The 8,778-nt window shown below is 33.3% G+C and overlaps 1 pseudogene; it reads left to right on the top strand.

Moving 5' to 3' along the window:
- Window positions 1-541: 541 nt before the first annotated feature.
- LOC106759127 lies at window positions 542-1,561 on the top strand (annotated as a pseudogene).
- The last annotated feature ends 7,217 nt before the right edge of the window (window positions 1,562-8,778 follow it).

Below are 8,778 nucleotides of genomic sequence, written 5' to 3'. Positions count from 1 at the left end.
AAGCTAAAATAATATATATATTTTTTTAAAATGATTAATTAGTCATTATATTTGATTGTATATAATTTCGTTTTTTCACAAAAATATATATAGTAAGATAATGCTTTTTTACGCAAAAATAGTAAATAATTATATTATAAATAAACAATTTTTGATTTAGTATACAAAATAGTATAATTTTAATAAAAAAATATTTTATCAATCTCGTTACATTGACTCAAGTTATTTATAAAAAAATATAATTATTAGATATATTTTATTAGATATATTATTTTTATTTTATATTTATTTTTTATCTTTAATTCATTTGTTATTATTTTTTATTTGTATTTTGAATTTAATATATAATTTTTATACTATAAATAGATAATTATTAGATATATTATATTTATTTTATATTTATTTTTATTTTTATTTTTTATTTTTAATTTTGTTAAATATATTATTTTTATTTTTAATTAATTTATTATATTTTTTATTTATATTTTGAAGCTAATGGTTTGATTATAAAAGATTAATCTACGTATATTTTTAACTTTTAACACAAGGGAATTTAGTCGAGTTTCGAAGAAAATAAGGATGAGACTGGGTGGAATCAAATCGGTGGAGAACGCGCACGATGATTCCGTATGGGCGGTCACATGGGTACCCGCAACCGCCAATCGCCCACCGCTCCTCCTAACCGGTTCCCTCGACGAGACCGTCAGGCTCTGGCGCTCCGACGACCTCCTTTTGGAACGCACCAACACCGGCCACTGCCTTGGCGTGGCCTCCGTCGCTGCCCACCCTCTAGGCTCCCTGGCCGCCTCATCTTCCCTCGACAGCTTCGTCCGCGTCTTCGATGTGGATTCCAATGCCACCGTGGCCACCCTGGAGGCCCCTCCCTCCGAAGTCTGGCAAATGCGGTTCGATACCAAGGGTTCTATTCTAGCAGTTGCTGGTGGGGGTAGTGCATCAGTGAAGCTTTGGGACACTTCAACATGGGAACCTGTTGCCACCTTATCAATTCCCACAGACAAGAGTGGTAGCAAGAAATTCGTGCTGATGGGAAGCGACTTGCTTGTGGTTCGATGGATAGCACCATTTCTGTTTTTGATGTTCCACGTGGCAAATTTTTACATCACCTTGAAGGTCACTTGATGGCCGTGCGGTCTCTTGTTTATTCTCCTTATGATCCAAGGGTATTGTTTACAGCATCGGACGATGGTAACATCCACATGTATGATGCCGAGGGAAAAGCTTTAGTTGGGAGCATGTCAGGTCACAGTAGTTGGGTGCTTTGTGTGGATGTGAGCCTCAGGTTCAAGTGATAGATCGGTAAGGCTATGGGATCTTAGCATGAGGGCATCTGTGCAGACAATGAGCAACCATACAGACCAGGTATGGGGAGTGGCTTTTAGACCACCTGGGGGTACTGATGCGCCAGCTGCTCGTCTTGCTATTGTATCTGATGACAAGACCATTTCACTTTATGATTATTCCTGATTTACTCTTTCTGGAAGCTTATCTCGTCTTGTTATTGCTTTGCCATTACCAAAAACTTGTCAACATATATAAAATATATAGATCATTTTATCAGAGTAGAAATATTTTGATTGCATATTTCCTCAAATCAAACTTAATTCATTGAATGATTAAAGTGTTATAAGATTAGATATTCATATTGAAATATTAATAAAAGAAACAACCTAAGAAGCTACTATGTTTTAAAATGACTTAATACTTCCATTGGTTCTCATATTTGTGTGCAAATCTTAGTTTGGTCATCACGTTTTGAACTATCTCAATTAAGTCATAATTTTTGTAAAAATGCACACATTTTACCCTAACCATTAAGTTGTCTCAAACGACGTTAATTGATGCTGAGATGATTTTTTTATTTTAGGCTTAATCCCTCTCTTGGTCCTTATGTTTGTGTGAAAATCTCAGTTCGGTCCTCAAATTTTGAACTGTCTCAATTGGGTCATAATTTTTGAACTGTCGATAATGGCGACATTTTTTAGTTTGAGAGGGAGAAAAGGTGTGAGTCGGGGGGTTTGAGGGTTTGAGGGTGGAGGAATGAGTGAAATGTGATAAGTGATTGGAAGGAAAAAGAAAGACCATAGCCACGTGGATTCAATGATTTTAAAACATAAAAAAAATTACAGCTCAGTTCAAAGTTAACGTGGTCTTAATACACTTAACGGTTGAGGTAAAATGTTGTAAAATGTTTGCATTTCATAAAGACTTGAGGAAAAAGTGTGATGAGTGATTGGAAGGAAAAAGAAAGACCATAGTCACGTGAATTTAATGATTTTAAAACATAAAAAAGAAAAATTATAGTTCAATTCAAAGTTAATGTCGTCTCAATACACTTAATGGTTGGGGTAAAATATTGTAAAATGTTTGCATTTCATAAGGATTTACGGAAAAAATTTGAGGACCGAAGTGAGATTTTCACACAAATATAAGGACCAAGGGAGAAATTAAGCCTAAAATAAAAAATTCATCTCAGCATCAATTAACGCCATTTGAGACAACTTAACGGTTAGGGTAAAATGTGTGCATTTTTACAAAAATTATGACCCAATTGAGACAGTTCAAAACTTGAGGATCAAACTGAGATTGATATAATATGAGGACCAATAGAAGTATTAAACCTTTTAAAATAAGTAAAAAAACTACTAAATATTTTAATAAAAATAATAACAAATATTTTATAGAATAAATTAATACTTTATAAAAAACCTTATTTACATCCAATAATGAAATTTAAATAAAAGAGGAGTTGAATAGAGAGAAAAAAGTGAGGCAGGATTAATTAACTTACAGTATTTGTGAAGGCTGGCCTTTAGAATGGTATCGACCAATGCTTTGTCCCATTGATTCAAGACTCAAGGCAACACCCTCGTCACCCGTAGCTCTATCAAATGATGTCTACAATATGATCATTATCATCATTAACTTCTACATATATGCAATTTCCTTTTTATGTAGAACTTTAATGGATATATTTCTTTCTTTTAATGGATATATTTCCTTTTTATTCAATATCCTAAAATTAGCTTATAAGCGAATATGGGTTTTTTTTTCTGAAAATAATTTCAATAATAATTTCTAAAAGATAAAAAAAAAAGTGAAATGTATTAAAATGAACTTTACCTATAAAATATAAATTTACATAAAATATATGAGAAAAATTATGCAAATAAATTTATATGAATGTAAAGACCTACATAATTGTGTTTTAAAAATAGTAGTGTTTTAAAAATAATGAGATTCGATTATTTTAATATTAAATAGTTTTATTGTAAATTGTTTCGTTATGAATGAGTTTTAAACACACCATCTTTATAAACCACTTTTCTAGAGTTGACTTTTTTCTATGAGTTGTTCTTCTCTGAGCATCTGATTGAAGAATTGAGAATGTAGGAGTGATCTTGGCGACGAACTCTTCAATTCCGACTAACTAGTTTCTCCATCTGAGTAAGTTAATTTCGATCCCTTTTCTTTGATCCTTTCTTTCTTCTATTGCATGTGGACATGCTCTTTTTGCATGTAATGTCTGAGTCTTCTATAAGACTCTTTGTTGATCAGTCGTACTAATGGTATACCATGATCATGTTTTTATTGTCTGTAGGTATAGATAAAGCTCCTTGAGCTATGTGAGCATAATAAGATTCTCTAAAACGGTTGGTCTTTTAAAAGGTAAGGGAAACTAATTAGTTATTTCTAATATTATTATGAGTTTGAATCTATTTTGTTGTGTTTCAAATTGAGTGAAATTGGTGGTTAGTGATGTTGAATAAATATCTTGATGAATTTAAGTATGTGATAGTTAAATGAGAAGAATGGTGTATTAAATTGTGTGTATTGGTGAATTCAAGCATCTTGCTATAAGTGAATTTGATATGTTACTGAATTGTAAGTGATTGAAGTTGAGTAGTGAGTTTTTGCATAAAATAGAATGGTAGTCATTTGGTTGGGTTTTTAATAGTTTTAGGTACATTTTAAGGTGTTGAGTAGTGAGTCTTAAGCATGGAAGGTCTGAGGCAAAATGGAAGGTTTGGGTCAGTTATTTGGTCATTTTGGACTTGTTCAGATCCCTAAGTGGCTTAGTTATGGGTTAAGATTTGTAGAATTGGTTCATGGTCTAAAAAGTAGTGTTTTAGTTGGAATTCCATGATAAAACGAGTGAAATTTGTTTTGGATTGGATTAGGTATGATTTGATAAGTCTATAGTGCCTTAGAATACCAAATGGAAAGTGGTAGAAATTAGTATGAGTGACTAAGATAGGTCATGTGAGGTTGAGAGGATGCAAATTCTACCGCTTTGGTGTTGCAGAATTATGTAGAGAGGCTAGGCGAGCAAGGGGGTTCGCTAGGTGAGTTTATGAGGTTTCTAGCAGTGAGTTCATAGGCTAGGCAAGCCAACTCGTTGGGCTTGTGAAGGTTGTTGTTTTGTCTCTCGTTGGGGAAGCTTGAGTTTTAGGATGTTGGGCGAGTAGGTTGAGTCTATTTGGTTGTTTTAGTTGTTTTTCTCTTATATGTTTGGAAGTTTTAAGTGTGATGATTACTTTTATGATCTGTGATATGGTCTGGAAAATATGATTGAATGAATGTGAGGTTTGTAAGAAATTCTAAGGAGAATTCTTAATGGTTGTATCAAAGTGTTGTTGGTATGGATGTAGGGAGCTTAGTTTCGGGAGTTATCCTGACACTCTAATGATCATTCATTCTCAAGTAGAGAGGGGTGAGGCATGTGGTGGGAGTAGTAGAAGGTCATAGTCTAGGGGCTTTATCTTGGCCTAAGACTTTGTTTAACGAATTAATCTTGTGTGTAGCTTGGGGTGGGCTAGCTGTTTCACCACTACAAGTGCATGACTCATCATAGCTCATCATTCATACTATATTTGAATGGTCTAGTCTAAGTTTATTACATGATTAGGACTTTTGGCTAGTTGGATGGAAATGTGATGTACGCTGAAATTTAAATATTCTATGTTTATTTTTGTTTACATTAACTTAACCTTATTGTTCTTGTCTTTTTGTGTATTTGTTTTCTCTTTTGCAATGATCATCTTAATGGTGTGAGCTTAGGGAGACGTCCTTCACGTTGATCCAGCATAGGGTGCAAGCGAAGTAGTGACATAGTTTTCCATATATAAATGTATATATCTAAAAATCTCAAGTTTCTTGTAATCATATTTGTCATACTTATTTTAGTAGTTTTATATTAGTAAAGTGGAATGTTACACGTGAATTTTAATTTATTTTATTTTATTTTTATCTTTTAGTAGCCTTTGAGTAGAAGTTGTTATATTATATTAATATTATAATATTGCAAAATCTAAATGTTGATTAAACGTTTGTTTCAGAACGTTGATTTTTATTAATGGGCAATAGAAAAAAAATTTTGAGCAACTTTCAATTTCTTTAAAGTGTTCCAACGTTAAAAAGAAAAAATTATTGATTTTTATTTTCTTTTAATGATTTTATTCTCCCCTAACTCTATATATAGAGAGTTCTTTCTCCATTTCAAGACACACCAAAAATCAATCTTTCTTATTCTCCTCTTCTTTTAGTTTCATCCTTTTTTCCTCTTCTAAAAGTATTATGGGTTATTCTTATACTCTGTTTAGAGTTCCTTGTTAGTTCTGAGATCCTCAGAAATTATGAGAAGTTTCTGTTGTATCCTGGGGGACTTACGCAACACACCGTGGATAAGTCTTTAAGGACAATGAAACTACACACCTCAGGAAATATTGTTTTGTCAGTTTTTTTTTACAACAATCTTAAGGACTTAACGTTAACAACATGCCTTCGAAGAGCCAAACCATTGTTCTCGGAACCCAGACGGTCTTCGCAAAATCACTTTTGGACATGTCAAAAATTGAGGTTTTTCTTTGGACAAAACTTTTGGTGCTAGCAAGAACGCGTGTCCACCCTTTTAGACATGTATGAAGTTGTTGTTGCTCCCAAAAGGTACGTACACAAACCTGATCACAAAAAGAAAAATAGTTTTCTTAAATCTCATCCCAATAAATCTAAACCCACCTAGCGTAGAGTGAGAAACCACAATCCTCTTAGGGCAAATATAGCCAAAGGAGATGACATTATTGTTGTGGTCGTTTCTCAAGTAAATTCGATGACCAACGTGAGCAAATGGGTGGTAGGCTCTAGCGCTACCAAGCATATCTGTGCAAACATAAGTGCTTTTACCTCTTACACTAGTGTAAGGAATGGAGAAGAACACGTCTACCTCAGTCATTCCAGCACCACTCCTATTCTAGGAAAATGAAAAGTTCTTCCCAAACTCACATTTGGAAAGACTTTGGCCTTGAGTGATGTGCTACATGTGCCATCAATCAGAGTTAATTTAATCTCTGTAGCACTATTGGGAAAGGTAGGGCTTAACGTGTCTTTTGAGTTTGACAAGATCATTATGACAAAAAATAATATTTTCGTGGGGAAGGGATATTGTGATCAAGGACTCTTCATTCTAAATGTTTCTGAAAATATTAATGAATCAAGTTCTTCTGCTTATATTGTTGACTCGTATGATATATGGCAAGCTAGATTAGGGCATGTGAATTCGCCTTATGTTTTGAAATTACAACGACTAGGATTAATTAATATGTATGATAAACAGAGTAGTAAGTGTGATATATGTGTATAATCTAAATTAACAAAGAAAACGTGTTTATCTGTAGAATGTCAAACTTAGGGTTAATTCATATTGATATAGCTTATTTAAAATAAACCATGTCTAGAGGAGGTAAAAATTATTTTGTGACCTTTATAGACGATAATTCTAGATACACCAAAGTTTACTTAATCAAACATAAAGATGAAGCCTTTAATGTGTTTTTAACCTATAAAGCAGAAGCAGAAAATTAGTTTAATAAGAAAATTAAGAGGATTAGATTAGATAGAGGTGGTGAGTATGTTTTGTTTAATGACTATTGTGTTAAAGAAGGGATTATCCATGAAGTGACCCCACCATATTCAATCGAGTCTAATGGAGTAGCTAAGAGTAAAAATATAACCCTTAAGGAAATGATGAATGTTATGCTTGTTAGTTATAGTGCACCTGATAACCTTTGGGGATAAGCCTTGCTTACTGCATATTTTTTACAAAATAGAATATCCCATAAGAAAACCAGTAAAACTCCTTATGAGTTGTGGAAAGGTTACCAACCTAATCTTAAATATCTAACAGTGTGCAGGTGCCTAGCTAAGGTGATGTTACCTGATCCTAAGAAAAGGAAAATAGGCTTTAAAATCCCTTATTGCATTTTCTTAGGTTATGCTAAACATAGTGTTGCCTATACGTTTCTAGTTGTTAAAAGTAACATACTTGAGAGAAATTCTATAATGGAGTCGAAAAATGTTGAGTTTTTTTGAACATGTGTTTCCCTTAAAGGTTAGTGAAATGTCTCAACCTGTTGATGATAATAATAATAGTGATACCATGAATGAGGATTTGAGAAGAAGTAAAAGACAGAGAAAGGAAACTTCCTTTGGTGATGACTTTTATACTTATCTTGTTGATAGTGATCCAATAAGCTTTGTAGAAGCTACTAATGCTCCTGATGCAAAACAGTGGGATAAGGCCATTAGGACTGAAACTGAATCAATTCAGAAAAACAATACTTGGACTTTAGTATATTTGCCTAAAGGAGCAAAATCCATTGGTTGTAAGTGGATCTTTAAGAAGAAATATCACCCTGATGGATCCATAGAAAATTATAAGGCAAGATTAGTATCAAAAGGTTTTACTCAAAAACCCAACATAGATTACTTTGATACTTTTTCTCCTGTAACTAGGATTTCCTCTATTCGAGTGTTATTAGCTCTAGCAGCTATTCATAAACTAATGATATATCAGATGGATGTTAAAACAACCTTTTTGAATGATGATTTAGAGAAAGAAATTTATATGACTCAACCCGAAGAGTGTGTTGTACCTAGTCAAGAGGACAAAGTATGCAAACTCTTAAAATCCTTGTATAGGCTAAAACAAGCACCAAAACAATGGCATGAAAAACTTGATAATGTGTTGCTTTGTGATGGGTTTTCACCTAATAATGTTGATAAATGTGTGTACTCTAAATCTGAAAATGGTGTTTGTGTCTTTATATATGCTTGTAAGTGGATGACATGTTAATCTTTGGTACATGCAATGAGATTGTCGCTAAAACTAAATTGTTTCTAGGATCAAAATTTGAAATGAAAGACATGGGTGAAGCCAATGTGATTTTAGGTATTAGAATCATAAGGAAGAGAGATAGAATATTGCTATCCCAAGAACAATACATTGAAAAACTTCTTAAGAAGTTTGGGTTTTATGACTTGAAACTAGTGAGTACCCCTTATGATGTTAATTCTAAATTCATGAAAAATAGAGGAGAAACATTATCTCAACCTTAGTATGCCTAGATAATTTGGAGCAAACTGCACTTGATGAGTTTTTCTAGACCTGATATTTCTTATACAGTAGGTAGACTAAGTAGGTACACTCAATGTCCAAATCAGGAACATTGGGATGCACTTGCTAGGCTTATGAGATACTTGAGAGGTTCAGTGGATTGTGCCATTGAATATAGTGGATTTCCTGTTGTACAAGAAGGGTACAGTGAAGCTAACTGGATCTCTGATTTAGATGAGACAAAATCCACTAATGGTTATGTATTCACACTTGGGGGTAGTGCGATTACATGGAGATCAGCCATGCAAACTATTATTGCAAGATCAACAATGGAATCTGAGTTTGTTACTCTTGAGATGGCTGTAATA

This window comes from Vigna radiata, chromosome 4 (genome assembly GCF_000741045.1).
Source record: "Vigna radiata var. radiata cultivar VC1973A chromosome 4, Vradiata_ver6, whole genome shotgun sequence".
In the NCBI taxonomy this organism is placed as follows: Eukaryota; Viridiplantae; Streptophyta; class Magnoliopsida; order Fabales; family Fabaceae; genus Vigna; species Vigna radiata.
The sequence above is the reverse complement of the archived record's forward strand: the minus strand, read 5'-3'. Positions and strand labels throughout refer to the sequence as shown.